Source organism: Rhodnius prolixus, unplaced genomic scaffold (genome assembly GCF_049639745.1).
Source record: "Rhodnius prolixus isolate KJV_2025 unplaced genomic scaffold, Rpr scaffold_3, whole genome shotgun sequence".
NCBI lineage: Eukaryota > Metazoa > Arthropoda > Insecta > Hemiptera > Reduviidae > Rhodnius > Rhodnius prolixus.
The window spans coordinates 43,873,057-43,891,579 of record NW_027411603.1 but is presented as its reverse complement, the minus strand read 5'-3'; the positions used below and the strand labels follow the sequence as shown (position 1 = coordinate 43,891,579).

Genomic DNA, 18,523 nt, shown 5'->3' with positions numbered 1-18,523 from the left:
AAATTGGTAAAGGATTCTTCCCACAACTAAAATTGGAGAAATTATTCGATATATCGCCATTTAAGAACTCCTCCCCTTTTTTGTAAATATAGTGACGGCTAAAAGAGGAGACTATTGTTATCTCCTACTAGATTTTGGAAGCAGCAATTCAGAACTACTGAGGATATCAAATCCAATTCCTACTTAATTACTCATCCGGGAAGAGTCTAGATTAAATATTTACACTTCCACCTGGAAGCCAATATGGATTAAAAGTTCAGGCTTCTAAAACTTTTCTGGATTAAGTTAGGAATGTAAAGGAATAATATTTAATAGTCCATTTCAGCATATTATTAGTTCTAGGTTATTACCAACTTCATGGCCAAAACCATGATTGGCAACAAATCGAATAACAAGAAGTACCTATTATTGTATAATTTTTTTGCATCCATTTTAGAGGAGCTGATTCTGGAAGAGCTGACAAGTGATGCTTCTCTAATAAGCACCTATATATTAAAGTAAGTAATCTAAATTTAAGGAGAATATAATAGATAATAATTTTATTTTGTTAATACCAAAAACAAAACTGATCTAATTTCCAAACATGTTGTAAAAAAAGAAAAAGAGGACCATCTCCTGCATTGTTGCCAATATGACGTCCTTGGATTTTGTGTGTTCCGAGATAAGCAGAAGCGATGGTAAAGGGATGGATACCAAAATGTAATGAATAAAAAAATGATAATATAAAAGAGGCGCCTTGGGCAAGCTATGAAATCTTATAGAATGGTTACCATAAAGATATAAATGTTTAGATGTGGTAGAAAGAAAGGACCACAAAAACAAAACAAAACAAAAAAACACTAGAAAGAACAAAAATAGCCCATAATACGCAAAAATATGGAAGTAAGTACAAGAAAACTGTATTAAATATTTTATCCATACAAGTTCAGGGTATTTTGTTTTGTTAAAATTGTTGAACAAAATCTGGTTTCGTTGACAACAGTGTTAACGTAAATTCAATCAACAGAAAATGTATTCTGCTTTAAACATTTCTGCTTTGTAAGAGGGAGAATTGCTATTGTGTCAAATTTTGGAAATTAGGTTTGGGCGTGTGAGGCGTTAAATGAGATAATAAATGCTTAATAGTTGAATGAACACTTGTGAAGGTTCATTTTACACGAGATAAATACAAGTATTTTCTATCCTTATCTATTTGTTTGAATGAATAATGATGGCCCGCAAATTTTTCAATTAGTTACATTGAACCCAAAGCTCAGTTACATCAGGCTCTGATTATAATTGCTAACGGTATAACCGCTGCCCTATAGCAGTGTGGTGAGAAAATTAAGTGAGTTGAGAATCTGGGTAGGTGAACGGACGGCTAGGCAAGCTAGGGTGACCAATAAACTCTACAAGGTTATTGGGACAGCGTTAGCCCTAAAAGCAAGAATTTGTGTAATATAAAGAGATCAGGATAGTTTTTAAAACAATACTTCAAATAACCGTAGTGTTCGTATTTTGCTGCCGAGTTAAAATAGTACCCAATATGTGCCCATTTTAAATCCATCGCTTCTTTGTTTTAAAAGAGACTTACTTTATGACCATCTCTCTTACTTCTTTTATATCTTGATAAGGCAGTTCTTGAAAACTCTATTTGCCTAACTATTCAGAAAGTGATGGGTGCCCAGGAAAAAGAAGATGGGCTGCTAAGAAGTGTATAAAAGTATAGAGGGGGTCTCACCGTTATTATATCTTTTCTACTGATTCCTGCCGTACCGTTTGGAAAAATAAAAAGAAATGAGTATTCAAGTCCTATATCCCATAAACCACAGTTTAAAATGTAAGCTTAACCATTAATCTTTTTAAAAAAATATTAACACCCACCTTACAGTAAACCTTATTACAGTAAAAGAACAATATAGCAAATATATTAGTAAAATTAATGCACTTAAGTTGATAATATTAATAGGAAATTGAAGCCGGCAATTAGAAGTAAACTTTCAAGAGGTACTGTTGCTAGTACCCACTGGAAAGCAAGCCCAGTCTGAGTAGAGAACCAACTGCCTCTGGGTATTGCTGGCCCATTTAAGACTAACCAGCGCCACCACTACAAACTACTTGTTCAGAAAGTTTGTTCAAAACTACATTGTCGTAGTGTGATAAACTAAGTTCCCACATGCAGTAGGTACATGTGTTTTGTAGTTTATAATCTTCCTTTGGACGTTCCAAAACTATTTACATCACGAATCCCCTTGCTACACAATTCTCTAGCTTTTAAATTTTATAATTTTTTTCAAAATCCGGAGAAAACATTTAAATTTTCCCTTCCCAAAATGACAGTCCATTCTATCACAAAGCAATTAAAAATGGAATTTTGATAAAGGTTGGATGAACAAATTCATATTAAATAGGTGTCGATAAGAATATAATCGATGATTAAAATGTGCAGTCAGTGGGAAGGTGTCAATTAGGTTATAGTCCCCCGAACAATAGTGCCAAAGGATTTAAAGGTAGATTGAGTTTTTATAAATAGATAGGAGAAAAGTAAGTAGAGGATTATACACATTATTGTCAATATTGCTTGAACTTAATGAGTTTGGTGTTACTATTGATAGAAGCTAGGTTAGACTGTAATCCTTAGTTAAAAAGTTGAAATGATTCACACTTCTGTGAAAATGAATGACTAGGCTCTTCTCTTCAACTGGTTGGCTGGGCTCCTGTTGTGACGGGGAACACTCTGTACCAGGGGGTCCACGCGGCCGGAAGTGCATCCCATTCACACAGACCCTATTACCTTTAGTCACTAAGGAGCTCGCTTCTAGCCCAAGTTCAACAATAGTCAATTTTTATCAGCACCACGACCCACCAATGTGTTGAGCAGTGTGTACGCATCAACTTCCTGTATTAGCAGTAAATAGATTGCCATGGTCACCACAATCAGACCTAATAAAGTCCACGTGACCACGCTATAAAATATTTACTGTAATTTATTTTTACACCCTTCTGAACTGTTACAAAACTTTTTAATTGTAAAGAGAAAACTTCAAACCCTTGTTTTTCATGGTGTCAATTAACTTCTATTGCTTTCCTAGTTAAGTATAAGACCAATATAAATTATATCTTTCGCCGAACAAAAATTGTTGACTTTCCAAGAATTTAAATGACTCTTTGGGTATTGAGTAGTGATATCGAAAACGTAAACTTAAGTAAGTTTAAGTTCGAGTTCCGCGAGTTACTACATTTTTTTATTATACAAATACAGGGTGGAGCAAAAGGTATGAACCGGTTTTAAAGGGATGTAAAACAAAAACAATTCAACTTACAGAAATTATGTTTATATTGTTTAATTCAGTACAGAATCTAGTTTTTTAATTAAGTTTGAAAGATGATATCACGTAGGTGGCGGCCGTCAGCCGCGATGCACTCTTGAAGGCGAATTCTGAAGTTTTCAACCGCTCTTCTGCACATTTCGATGGGTATTGCCGTAACTTCCTCTCTGATTCTGTCCTTAAGTTCTTCCTGGGTATGTGGACGATATTTAAAAATTGTGCAGTATCCCAATTTGGGATTATTGGTTCTTACTTTTTCGAGGATAATGGGCGAACCGTCACTGTCAACGCTGAGCGCTATGTGACAATGTTGGAAGAGTTTTTTGAACCTGAGCTGGAAGAATTGAGTGAAGCAACTGGGAGACATCTGGTTCAAACAGGACGGGGCTACATCCCACACTGCTAGGATTTCAATGGTGAGATTGAGGCAAGTGTTCCCCCAGCGCCTTGTCTCTTTGAGGGGTGACGTGGAGTAACCTGCGCGCTCACCAGATTTTGAGCATTTGTGTTTTTTTTCTTTGAGGGTACATAAAGGAAAAAGTTTTTAACATCGTCCACATACCCAGGAAGAACTTAAGGATAGAATCAGAGAGGAAGTTACGGCAATACCCATCGAAATGTGCAGAAGAGCGGTTGAAAACTTCAGAATTCGCCTTCAAGAGTGCATCGCGGCTGATGGCCGCCACCTACGTGATATCATCTTTCAAACTTAATGTAAAAAACTAGACTCTGTACTGAATTAAACAATATAAACATAATTTCTGTAAGTTGAATTGTTTTACATCCCTTTAAAACCGGTTCATACCTTTTGCCCCACCCTGTATTAAGAGTAAGGTTTCTGCCCCTGAGGCCTACGACCCCTAATTTGGGAATTGGACTTCAAAGCCCTGTCAGAAAAAAATTTCTACTTCGTAGCCGATTACTTTACTTATAGTTGCTAAAATTTCTAATTAGTAAAAAATGACAGCGTAAAGTGCTAATTTCCCAGAAAGTTCTTGCATTTCCCATCACGATTTTCTTTTTAACATTTCATGCTCACTACGCACTTGCAAAAATATTACTTTTATCCCAATATCTTTTCCGGAAGGAGGGCTGATAGTTAGGCATTTTCCCTAAATCAAGGATACTTTTTCTTAGAAGTAGAAAGATAAAAAAATCTTACCACGAATAAGGAAGAAAAGAGAGCATGTTAAATAAAATAAATGAATATCTCAAGGACACTCCAGCTGAGAAGTTTTTACAATATGGTTGCGTTGTGGATAAAGGCAAGTTATTATCATCAATGTAGCGCTGGCTCATGTTAAATATAAATTCGTTGCGGTATTAGTATAGTGTACATACTTGAAGTGCACAGGAAACAGGGAGAGAAGAAAGTTCACACAAATATCCGAACGGTACGGGGCGGGAGGGTAGAGTTTTGTCTCCATACCACAGCCAAGAGAGAGTATTGTGTATAAACAGTATGTATACTGTATGTGATTTCATGCACTCTACACCCCACAATAATATAATGAATTACTACAGCATCTCTACATTGTGTAGACCAGTAGGCTACACTGGGTGAGATGCAATAATGTCATGCCACTACTATAAAACTACTTCTACTTATTTATTGACAATCTATTGTCATTACAAATTAAATTATACCCATACCATGGTACCATAGCATTCCTACCATTTATATTGTGTATTCACAATTATTTAGTGGATTTCCTAATTAAAAAGTCAATATAATAGATTTGAAGCTGTAGCAGATGCACCAAACTGATCATTATGTCGAATGGTCGGTCTAATTCATTATACTGTTGTGCATGTCATCAGATTATTGTCGCTTTTAGAAAAAAAGTGCATAATTAATTTTCAAGTAATTCTTATAAATTCAATACAGGAAGTTTTCAGTTAAATAAATGACAAAAAAAAACACTCACACTTTAGGCAATTAAATTTTCAAAACATAGAAATTGTACGAAAAGAAAGTTGGCCTAAAATACTTTTTCTTTATTTCTCGAGTTCTTTTTCGAGACAGGCTAATTTTATATATGATTACGGTGAGTATAAACCATTCTATGTCCACATCCAATTTTATCCTTTCACAATCAAAAGGGCCATTTTAATGTAACGGAGGTATGTTACGAGTTTTATTTCTCGAAATTTTTCTGACACAGGAGTCATAAAAACGTATAATTCCGGTGAAAAACTTAATTTAGAAAAATTTTCAAGATGGAAATACTTTCTCTTAGCTGAAATTAGAGAAAATACAATTACAACTTTAAAAAAAGAAGTAAAATAAATCGTTATTCACTCAGTAGTAAACATAAAAACCTATTATTCATGTGACATTTACGCCACCTGCTTTCGCTACCTATTAGCGCTATCTATTAGCAGCTCAAAGAAATAACGTATTTTCACTACTACCAAATCAACATAAAATTAGATATTTAGAACTGACGACATAATTCTAATAAATAATCATGAATAATGGTTAGCAATATTTTTCGTTTGTTAATAACTATCAGTTTTTGTTTGTAAGTGTTTCGGGTAAAAAGTAGATGCCAAAAGTAGTAGCCAAGCGGTTAGAGGCTAGGCCTGCAAAGCTAAGTTGTATTGTGGTACAAGGGTTTGATTCTCGGTCTAGGCCTTGGGTTTTTTGATTAACGGTTAATATTAGAACTTTATAATAAAGTACGTTCGCTAATCGTCTCCGTCCACGGCATCTAATCGGTAGATGGACGTAAAGCCCACATGAAAAAGAAATAGGCCGTACTCTACTTTTTCATTTTACCTTTGATCTGACTGTTCATTTATTTTGTAACTGTAATCAATGAACAACGAGTAGAAGAGATGAGAGATAAGGAAATTATGCAAATATTAAACGCACCCAGAGAAATGGAGTGAACGACGACCATCCAGTGATGGATTTATAGTAAAGTACGTTTACTAGTCGTCTCCGTTCACGACATCTAAGTAGTTGAACGTATGGCCTGACTGAAATAATAGGCGTTACTTTTTTTCGAGTAAAAAGTTTTTTTTACAGATCATCCCTTTAAAAAAATTTATTTAATTTAGTTGAAGAAAATTCAACTCATTTAAAAAGTTGTGATTCGTAAAAATAAAACCTAAATATTAGATTAATCAAAAAACTGTCCTAAAACCTTTTACAATTATGTTTACAAGATTGCATCTGCAAAATTTACAATCCCAATTTCCACTTCAATTAATAGTTTACAAATGAGTTACTAGCTAAGTTTTAAATCTTTTGACTTTAGTGTTTAACTTGAAAGTTTCAAGGTTAAGACAGTGTTTATTCTTTCCAAGTAGTTTTTCTTTTACACTTTCTTAATTGAACTTGTAGCAGTTGCGAACTAATTTAAAGATTGATGAAAGATTGAAAAAGCACTTAGTTCAAAACAGAAATTTAAAAAAAAAAAATAGAAAACACCAAACAAACCATCTTTTTTCAGGCAAGCTTCAGGTCGATACCTGTCGATCAGGCATCATGTTACAATAAATTGCTCTTATAAAATAGCACCAAAAACATCCCCCCTCCCAGTCATACCAAAGTCCACCTCAAATTGTACTCTACTCCTCTACACTAACCTTTCAACAACAGTAGCAGCGGCGCTCATAATTATTAATCAATTTCATTAACATAAAATGATAATTTGCCATCACAAACCAATCTATCAAAACTGAGCGCCATATCACGGCCCAAGTTCATTAGTTTCATCTCATGAATGATGTGTGACATTGATTGGCCATTAAGAAACAACATTAAACATGGAACCAATTTTAATGAACAACCTGTCCATCAACAGACATGATCATAACATTAAAACTGTGACAGATTCAGAATTTAGTAGCTCCAGGTATTGTCACTGTGTATTTGTTCCTTCATACTTAGCAAAGAAAACGTTCTTCCAAGATTTACTGTATATATAGTTTTTATACTAAATAATTTTACCTTTATCAACCACCAACAGATGAAATCATCATTGCTGTAACGACGTTTAGCTTCCAATTACTTCTCAATTCCTCCGAACCCCTAAAATAAATTTTGCAAAATAAATGTTAAATAAAGTAATAAATTTTATATAGGCTATTTAAGAATTTAGGTAAATATTTTGGACCCATCTCAAGAGAATTGCAAATTGAGTTTAGTTATTAACTTTAATTACATTTAATCAAATTTAGTTTTGGGAGTGATCTTGAGCAAGTAATTATCGAAACATGAAATTATAAATCCTGATCATTTGCAGGAATGGCTACAAGACCTTTAATCCATCTTTATCTATTCAAGTGATGTTGTAGCGATCTCAAAGCATGTTCACTAAATGCAACGCATAAATCAAAATGCTTCTTAAGCTGTTGTCTTTAATTAGTACTTTACGATTAACATGATAGTAATTAACTTAACATGATTATGAGCTAAAAACATAACTAAAGTTACGAGTATGTTGGAAATACATAAAATATTGTCTCTTAAATTTAGGTACTCAAATAGAAAGCTGTTTTAGTATTACACATCAAAGTTTTCCAAGAGAATAACAATTTAAGATTATTCTGGAGAGAAGGGGCGTTAGCCTTACTTTTTAAGCACCAATCCTATAAATTGTAAGGTCTTGCTCTACTAATTAGAAACTCGGTAGAGCAGAAGCACCACCATAAAGAATTGATTTTTTGAGGAGAGGTTGAAAGCTACTCCAATAATGTACTTTAAATTAAGTTCACTTCAGATATCTGCATATAATTATAAGTATGTAACCAAAATTCCGAGTTGAACAAATATCAGCCCAGTGTAAGTGCGACTGAACGGTTTACTTTTTCCGAGTAGATATTCTTAATTGATCTTAGCTATTACAAGAATTTGATTATCAACCTTTTTTTTGTATTAATGTTTTTAAAAAGAAAATTATTCTTATTAAAAATTTGTTTTAGAAGAAAATTTAAATTTATTTCTAGCCAATTTTGGTAAATTTTGTTCTTGGGAATTTAATTTTGTTCCTTCTTTATTTATATAAAAACTTTTTTATCATAACATTTTCTTTTTAGTTCAAACTGAATTTTTGTTTCTCTTTTTTGGTTTAAACAATAATTTTTTGGTTAAAATTTGTTCATTTGGATTGCAACTTATGCAGACGGTGTGAACTCCTAGTATTATTTGTGTTTTGTTCTCATGTTTCATATCAATCCTCTTCCTTGTACAGATCTGGTGCGCTACCTAGGGCTCTACATAGACAAGCGACTCACGTGGAACCCACACACTAGACTTAAAAGACAAGCAATGACAAAACGTGAGAAACTACTTTACAGACTACTTGGACGACGCTCCAAATTACCCAATTGAATTCAAACGCTTAATATACAGGTACTATCCTCAAACCTAAGTAGACATACGGAATAGAGTTGTGGGGTTCAGCCAAACCTACAAACATACGGATAGTACAAACATTTCAGTCAAAACTCCTCCGATAGATAGCTGACGCTCCTTTCTACGGTGACTAACCTCACTCTTCACAACGACCTCAACATCCCCTTTGTACACCAACTCGCCAAGATTAAATATCAAAAATTCCATACTGCTCTCTCTACTTGCTCAAATCCTCTTGTACTGTCTCTCGTCTCCTCTGATATCCCTAACAATACTCCTCGCCGACTGAATCGCCAGTGGCCCCGCGACTTACTTGTAGTCTGAAGGCCTAAACGCCATTATTCTCCTATCTCTCCTCTCTCCTCCTCGTATTCTCCTCCTCACAGTCTCCTCTCTCCTATAGAGAGTGCTACCGCTGGGTAGTTTCTCTCCTTCCGCACCAGATCATCATTCTCTCCATATTTACTGATTGTATACAATGTATACTGATTGTAAATACAAAATAAATTAAAAAAAAAATGTTTCACATCATTGTAATATTTTTTGAAACAATAAAAATTTTATTATTATTATTTTTAATTGTTAGAGAATCACCAAAAGTTCTATTTTAATTCAGGTGAAACTTATTTATTTATTTGGTTTGACATGTTGCTAGGCAACAATAATGCTAATGAGGTTTTGGATGGAGATTAAATTAAAGTAAACTAGGAAAATATTAAGTCTTGAGAGCGCTTACACCAGACTTTTTCATTTTGGCGAGAACTATGGTTGAGTTCTAATCAAGAAATTTACATTATTATCTAACATAATCGAAGATAGACAGTTTGAAAAGAAGAGTGTGAGTCGCGAAGCAGAAGGTACAATTACAATAATGCTTTCAACCCCGTCTAACTTGCTTATTAAAATAAATTAATAAAATTTTTTTACATGGTTTGTTAATCAAGAGAACCGCAAACATATGTATATTAATGCTGATAGATAGACCGTTGGACGAGAGTACTAACTGTGTATGTTGATGGATGTTTACTGGTGCAATGGGCCGTAACACCAATAGGGACATATTGCTACCGTAGAGGACCCAGTCGTCACCAAGCACACTAGTTGATGAGATTAGCCTACAGTGGATCCAAATAAAAGGCCACTTGAAATCATACATGATTGCATTCCCCATGTTACATCACTACCAAAGCACAGATATTAACAAGGGCTGATTCTATCTCCCTATCGTCAGTAAAATTCTGCAAAGGTTAGTTTGTTAAGATAATTGGTCACTTGAATAGTTGAAAAATCAACAGACTTTAATTCAATATTTGTGAGAAAAGAGAAGTTAATTAAGAATATTAAAATCGGGAAAGATCTCTTGTTAATAAGAGTGTATGCCTTTAATTTAAATAATAACAGAGCCTTAATGTACTGATTCTGCCTTCAGTAGCAAAGAAGAGGTATCCAAAATTATGACTGAAATATTTTTTGAAGAAAAATGATTATTGTATGACTCAGCTATAAAATATAGCGTAATAATAATTTGGCGAGGATGTTATGCACTAATATAATAAATAAAATATTTTATAACTGTACATGTAATGAAATTTATGAAGAACTTATAATGAACATCATTAATCATTCATTAAATGGAAGCAGAAAAAAGGAAATACTGTCAGCTGAATGGACATCGCAATAATCATCTAGGAAGTGAGTTGCATGATTAAAAGTGACGTCATATTCCTTTCTCGTCATTCTAAAGTGGTGACGACGAGAGCGATGATAATGTTGTTGCTGATGACGACACTCTCTCTCTTTATATATATATAAAGAGATCCATCCAATCAAAACTATTGTTATATATACAACTGAACAATCTTTACAAATCATTGTTAAAAGGGTGGCCCTAGATTTTTATTTACACACAATTTTCTGTCACATCACTTTACCATTGGTCAACAGGACATTAACCAACTGTCATCCAATTTCCTTCACAATGTCACAACAACAGCATCAAAATAATTAGGAATATTTTATTCGTCTTAATGAATTTTAAAAGCTTGAAACTTTGCCTAATTGGCGAATTTGCTTTCTTAATATTGAATTACACTAAACGTTTTAAGTTATCAAATAAATGAAATAATTGATGGGAACAGTACTAGACTAAATGCCAGATTTTGTGACCTTCCTCTACTCTGTTATTTACCTAAATTTGACCAGTTTGAAAGCGAAGAAAGGCAAGCAAGTTGCAATATACAGGAACCAATGTTTTATTATGGTCATTTATGTCGTTGGTTAACATCACCGTAAATAATTAAATATAAGAAAATTTTCTTTGTACTTTCTGCCAGTTCATGAAATATTATACTCACGTTTGGCGATACGGGAGTCTTGCATGTGTTAGAGGGATCCTTAATGGTGTAGTTTCCCAAAACGTCACAAAAAAAATGTTTTTTTCTTCTATAATTCTGTAAACAGATAAAGTTTATCGGTTCAACAAATTCTGTATAAAAATAAGTATTTAAGAAAAAACTATATAATAAGAGCTAAAAATTTCGAGAGCAAAAAGTCTATAAAATAGATAGATGTACGAGTATTAACTTAGTTAAAAATTTTAGGTTAAACCACTATAATTTTTTGAAGTAATACCACTCATAACTGATGAGATTAAACATCATATTTCAATTGATAAATATTCAGTTCAAAATATTCATAGATTATAATTAAGTTTAAAAGATTTTATTCACACTAATGGAGCATACACTCACACCAAAAAAAAAGTGATTCAAATGATTGAATATTCATAAAAGCAATGATGAAAAGCAGTCGGTGGCATGATTTCTGACTGGAAAGGGTCAATCAACATTGGAATTAGGTTGGGGGGGGGGGACCAATGTTTTAAAAATATTGAAAGGGGGGTTTCACTAATTGTGTTAATTTTCTAATTGGACTTCCAATTTATTAGGGTAATTAAAAATGTTTTCTTATTTACAAGAAATACAGCACGAAGAAAGAAATTATTACATTTTATAAATTATAATCTACAGAAATAATTTAGATTTTAATATTAAATTTATGTTAGTAAACAGATTGGGGACTTCTAGAGATTGGCTAGAATAATGGAATCGTTAGATGCAGGACTTATTCCTTGATCTCTAGTTAGCAAGAAACAATAGTTTCATGTTTCTTGAGGTATACAAAGGGAGATGTAGATAAAGTTTAAGTATGGAAGAAGAGTTACACTGCCCGAAGACATACAAAGTTAGAGTTACTGTCGTGAGTTACTGGGAGCTGTACAAAATGAGTGAAATGGTAATTGTGCCTCGTGAGTTAACTGTAATGCTAGGTCTAACTATGTAAAATGAAGTCTTCGGACTGACCCAACTTACAGTTAAAAAATTTGTGTAAATGTTATTATATGAAGTAAGTCCTCTCATAACAATAATTATTTTTATGATTTAAGGCGCGTCAACATCTGAGGTTATTGGCGCCCGGAGCTTTTTTTTCAGTGCACAGCCGGCCTCCAGACTGTGTACTCTCTGTACATGTCTATCACCGGTTAGTGAACTGTAAGAACCTCCAAGGAAGAGAAGATCTAAGGAGCCAGCAGCTGGATTCGAACCAATACGCTAACCACATAGCTAATCCTCTCCCATGATTATGATTCAAAATTATATTCATTATTGTACAATACATAAATACGTAAGCTTTTTTTAAAAAATTACTCTATTTCTTTCCAATAAAGTGTAACCCAGACTTCACGAGACACACACTACGAGGAGTAGTGCATCAATAATGCAATAATTAATTAACGTAAGAAGTAATCACTCCCTTCTAAATACATATAATATTATAACCTTCAACCTCCAAAAGAGTATTGTACAAATATTGTAAGATCTACAAAAAAAATTCTTGTGAGAAACCTACAATAGACAAGGAACGGACCCTAGTTTAAATCCAATAAAGAAAGTTGGTTTCTCCATTCCCCAAAATCACTTTATACTTATTTATAATAACGAGAATGTAGAAAAAAGAATTCTGACACAGATTCTGTGTAACTGATTCTGATCACATATACAAACATCATTATTATTATTATCATAATACCCCCATTTATGTCTTTATTTGGTAACTGGGGCTATTTACTATACTTGTGTACAATATAAGCTTTGCTAAACATCCCTTAAGGCACTTTATTGTAGGATTAGTAGTCGTCTAACCTGACTGTTCAGCAACCTTCCATTACCCCGAGTATAATAACTCACATAATATTATTTATTAAATTGCTACCAGAACAAACAAAGCAAACTAGTCGGCTATGAGAAAGAGGGGAGAGATAGGAGGTTATTGTTATTATTTTTCTATATCCCAACTTAAGAACACACTATGAGAAAGAAAAATAGCCTCAACCCTCCAAATATTTAAAGGTTCTTTATTATTTTTTCCCTTCCTTTGCAATGACTAAATCTTAGAAAAGTTTTTTAGTCGCTCTTCGCTCTATTTTCAAGTTACGTTATCAATTTATAACTTAACAAAAAGATACAGGTTTAAAAGTTAAGTATAAGGGTTGATTAAACGCCAAGAGATACATAAATCAGCAAGTACCTAACATTTCATTCATATTCCCCCACATTGAAACATTCGAAAAAGCATGTATTTAATTGAAATATAAAAACTGGTATCATTTAAGTAATTTTACGGCATTAAATATTCATTAATATAATTTAGAATTTATTAGATACACAGCCTCATGCTGGCCATTTCATGCATAATAATTTTTTTGTTTTATAATAATGATAAAATGTATATTACGTCTTCATAAATAAATACTTTATTGGATCCTATTCTGTTGATTTATCTTTATTACGCCATTTATTCTAAGTGATCGAATACACATGCTATCCAACCATTACCCCCATGTTCTACTGATACTAAAAGTGAATTTTACCAAAGGAATTTTGACAAATTACGTAATTTCATAGGTTTTTACGTTTAAATGATGCCCAAAACCTTTCCATTAGACCAAACTTTAATTAAATGTGAGAGTTTATTTATGTTTAAACATATATTTAATAAAAGTAATCAATGCTACGTTAAATTCAAATACTTAATTTCAAAAAAATTTACTTATTTTAAAATTTATTTATTTAAAAGGAGGATTTGCCCTATACTTTAAAGAAAATTTGGGAATTTTATCTTTTATAGAAAAAGAGGAAAAAATTGACAGAGTTGGTATTTTTCAACGTTACTCTTTTTCGTGCAGTTTTTGACGAGCGATCCCTATACTGCCTTACCTACCGGACAGTTTTGATACCAGAGATTGATAATAACTTTTTTATTCAACAGAAATAAAGTTCTTTTGAAATAGCCTCACATTTAGGCAGCCTCAAAAATTATTGAGCTGAAATTGGAATTTCTTGTTCGCCTTCGTACTAGCACTTATTCTGATCCATGGATTAATTTTTCGAGGAGAAAAAATTTCACTACGAAGAAGAGGTATAAGCAGGTTGTATGGAATTCTTTGCCTCTAAAGAACCTTATGGTATCAAAGAGGAAGTGGATTACAGGTACCATAATGGGTTGAATGTGTTATACTATAAATCTAGTGAGTCTTATTTTGTAATATTCATGAAAGTAAAATATCAAAAAACGAAGACTTTAGTTCCGTCTTAGCATAATTTTTAGCAATATTGCTAGAAATGAATACACCCATCAATCAGAATTTATCAAATGACCGTCTCATTTGCGACTTAACTGTTATAAGTTAATACCCAGAGAATAGCACTGCTCATTCTTGTCTATAATAGAATATTCCAGACGTTGCGAGAGCTTAATTCCAAAATCCTATTAAATTATAATAGGATTTACACAAATAGATCATATTAACAGCTTAATATTAAAGTAGTCATTTGGAAGTTATAGATTATACTGAAAGTACTGACAGATTTTCCAGGATTGTGAAATAAGTTCTTATTGTGAAGTTACTGAAGAGTATAATAGAGCATTTGATGGAATGGTGTTGGAACGCTGTGTCCTATATATAAAAATAGTATTCAGAATGACACATACAAAATTTCCAGAAGTCTGTTTGGTCTGGGCAGAAGTATGAGCGAATTAGTAAGCGGGTAAAATAGATATTCCATCATATTGTAATAAAACTCAGCTGCGGCTTTTTGGTACTAAAAAGTTGACAGCAAACTGGTAGAGGGCAGCTGCAAATCCCTTTTTACCAACAAACTAATGGGACGAGAGAGAACTGAACTGACATATCTCACAATTCCAGATAATGTCTCTCAAACCACCGCTTTCAATTATTTTATTCCTTTATTTTTTTTTGTAATCTTTTATTGCCTGTAGAATTACTAGAAATTAGAAATTGTTAGTGTCACGAGGCCTACTCCTATTCGAAATCCCCTTTTAATGTACCATATTATATGATTTGTGTTAGAAATAAATGCGCCATTTGCCTTGCTTGGGTTAATATGTAAACTCATACTTTATTCCGAGCATTGTGATTCGGAAGGTCCAAAATCAATAAGATTTATTTAGTGGAATTAATATTAATATTAAAACTCTACGATATCTGTACTTTCTCTGGAGGTTCTTTTTGGAATAAAAAATAAAATTATCAACACTCCAAAAAAAAAGAATACATTCTCTTACTTCTACCGTGATTTTAAAGATCCTTTTTAAAAATTTAATTTAAGACATATTTAATTCTTACAATCATCCTGATTGTAAAATTGTACATTCTACCGAAATAGCACCTTAAACGACTAACCCAGAGTACTAAAAATCGAATCTCTAAGAAAATTATTTGTAAAAACGTTATCGATCTACATGCATGAAGTTAAGTTACGTAGCCGAGATTTTGAGGGAAAAAATGGTTAAAGAAAATTTTTGAAAACATCTCTGGAAAAAGGAAAAATCTAATTACCAAAGTGATACTTACCCATTTTGGAATTTTCTTCAAACCATGAATTTTAGGAACACATTTAACTCTTCATTATTTTCCTTAAAGACACAGGGACTGCAGTTTACTCTGAAATGGTAATTAAAAAGGTATTTTAGCATCATAAACATAGTAGCATTTTTGAAATATCCTCTAAGGCAGGGGTCGCCAAACTTTTTTGATCATAGATCCCTGTATAATTTTTCGGTAATCTCCATCGACCCCCATAAAAGTAATTTTCAGTTAATTAAGAAAACTATCTATTAGGTACAGGGTTTGTACATTTATTTTATGATTTTAAACATTTATTAAAGTAATTTTACATTGTCTAACAATAGTTTTATGAAAAATATCTTAATGTTAAAATTTAAGTACCTTAATATTTATTAAATAATAAGTAAAGTAACTACAGTATTGCTTCTTAATTAACGAGATGGGTGTGCCTGGTGATACTTTGCAAGGTTCTGTATATTGGGTTCGAAATTGTTTTTTCTTCGACCCCCTGACTCAGATCGACCCCTACTTTTTTTTAGATAGACCCCTGGGGGTCTATATAAACAACTTTGGCGACCTCTGCTCTAAGGGAAGGCAATAGTTCATTGGTTAGCGTACACTGGATTCCAACGCGAAGATACCGGGTTCAAATCCAGATGCTAGCCCTTACATTTTCTCTTCCTAGGAGCTTCTGTCAGCACATTGACCGCTGATGGACAGTGCTGTCTATGAGGAAAAATATTTTCTCACAATGCCTTTAAAAGAATTTCCTCAAATGAAAATTTGTAGGCCAACATGAGTATAATTTGTGGGGAGCCAGTAAGAATAAAATTGGTTACGAAAACTCCAGGATGAATGGAAACCATAAAGTGCTTCACAACTGAACGTTTTTCCTGGCTTCTTCGTTATCTAGTTGAAGTTGCACTTTATATTACATAAAACTACAAAAAATAGACCATATTTTATGGAGAACTTTGACATAATAGGTGATAAAGTGGACGGGTGACGGCAGATCTTAAAGTTCCAGAACTGTCGTGCTCTAGTAGGAAATTTCACGGGCATTGCTGGACTGTATCAGAAGGGAAGCTGAGAGGTTGTTAAGTGGATGAGTGCTACTCCAAGGGGGGCTGCTGGTGCTGGCTCAGTACAAGACAAGAGTGGTGAGTTGATGAATGGGACCGCCAAAGAGGAGCTGTTCACCTGGCTGTGGGCCGCACCAGGTAAACCATACCCGGCTCCTATTCACTCCACACACACTCTCTTTAACGCCTTGTTATCGCCACAGACTTCTATCCAACTAGAACCTGGAGACAAATTGACACAAACCTTCGCCTAAATATGTATAAACATTGGTAATAATAATATTTCTACTTTTTCTTATTCTTGTAAGGTGAAGTTTTCAAGAATGCTTAAAAAGTGAGAGAATCAATGATGATTCCTAGAATGTCTGGTTGTTGGCTTGACCAGTAGCACTCAAGCGATGAACTTCGACTTCTGGTACCAAAAAAAAGGTCTTAAAAAGAGTGACTGATAAAAAGCTAGAACTTGTTAAGAAGAAAACTACGTAGTATGCTAACTGACCAACTTGAACAACACAATTCGTGTTAAAGTGACCAATCTGAAGGCCAGATGAAACTATACTAATAGGAAAATGTGAATGAGACTTTTTTATATTGATTTTTAAAAAACAAATGAAAGTCTACTTTTTTTTAGGTAATACGTTAAATTTTTACATAAGAAATGTGTACAATTTATGAGTAGATGATGCTTTTGAAAGAAGTTTATAACAAGGTTCATTTAACCCAAACTTTCAAACAATGTGCGCATTAAAAGCAACAGCTATTAACCTTTTTCCAAAAAATATAAATGTAGATAGCGGGTTACGAACTGGTGGCCTCCCAGTTACAAGTCTTACATAAAGATAAACACTACCATAAACCCTCCATGAAAGAAACATACCGAACGTAATACAAGAAACATCTACTTTTCTCTTGTTTTTTAAAAAAATAAACGCAAGAGAATATTTCATCAGAATATCTTCGTCTTATTTTGCAGCTGTGCAATAATTAGTATTTCGTTTAATACGCTTCTATTCTAGTATTTGACCCTCTTGCTGAAAAGAATAACAAAATCCAGAAATACTTATTTTTCACTCTTCTTGGGAAATAGTTCATTTATTCTTTCATCTAATCCTGTAATCCTACACCCAAAGATATATTACAAGCACAGTAGAGTGGCTAATCCTTGTAAAATACTATTGTGAATTCTACTGTGACTGTTAAGTAGTCCAGGTGGACATTTATTATGCGAAGGTACATATTATATTTACAATATCTTTCATTTCATTCGCAAATAAAAAACAGTAGGTTCATTCATAGATGAAAGTAGACGAATGTTCTGGAGCATTCTCAAGAGTATGTAACATTTTTCATAACTTGAAAGGTACAAGTAGTGGGTACTATTCATTTTATAGAAAAGAATATAATTTATTAGCTGACAAATTAAGGATCAATAGAGGTACTATCCTATATTTGCCTGCACTTAACCTATACTTTCACAAAGAAAGAATCACCGAACAATAATTTTAGAAGTTGAAATTAACGCCGCATAGTAGAGAATGTAAAAAGAGTGCCGATGTTTTGTAGTAAACTAAAAACTCAACAGTATTGTTACTAAATATTGTGTATTAGTAGTGGTACCTGAGAATTTCACGCTTGAAGAGGACATTCAAGTAGCCATGCCGCCTACAACACAGAAAACTTATCAATGGGCTCTACACCATTCATTCTTTGGCGAGAGAGAGAGAGAAAGAAAAAAATTTGACCCTCTTTACAAGTATTAGTTATGAAATAATATTGCCCATTGGAGCGAACTAATGGCATCTTCACACCTGGACCCAATGTTGACTCTATTTGTAAA

General features: G+C 33.2%; 1 protein-coding gene across 2 annotated transcripts in view; it reads right to left on the bottom strand.

Moving 5' to 3' along the window:
• LOC141452984 (homeobox protein Hox-A2-like) overlaps positions 1–18,523 on the bottom strand; it is a 39,075-nt gene that overhangs the window by 17,859 nt on the left and 2,693 nt on the right. Inside the window, exons 2-4 of one of the 2 annotated variants that reach the window (XM_074125630.1) lie at positions 15,611–15,700; positions 11,031–11,126; positions 7,270–7,350 (exon numbers count right to left, since the gene is read on the bottom strand). The gene's annotated coding sequence lies outside the window, so the exon portion shown is untranslated. Of the gene's footprint in view, positions 1–7,269; positions 7,351–8,885; positions 9,242–11,030; positions 11,127–15,610; positions 15,701–18,523 lie in introns of those variants that run through there. The other variant, XM_074125631.1, reaches the window with a different exon arrangement.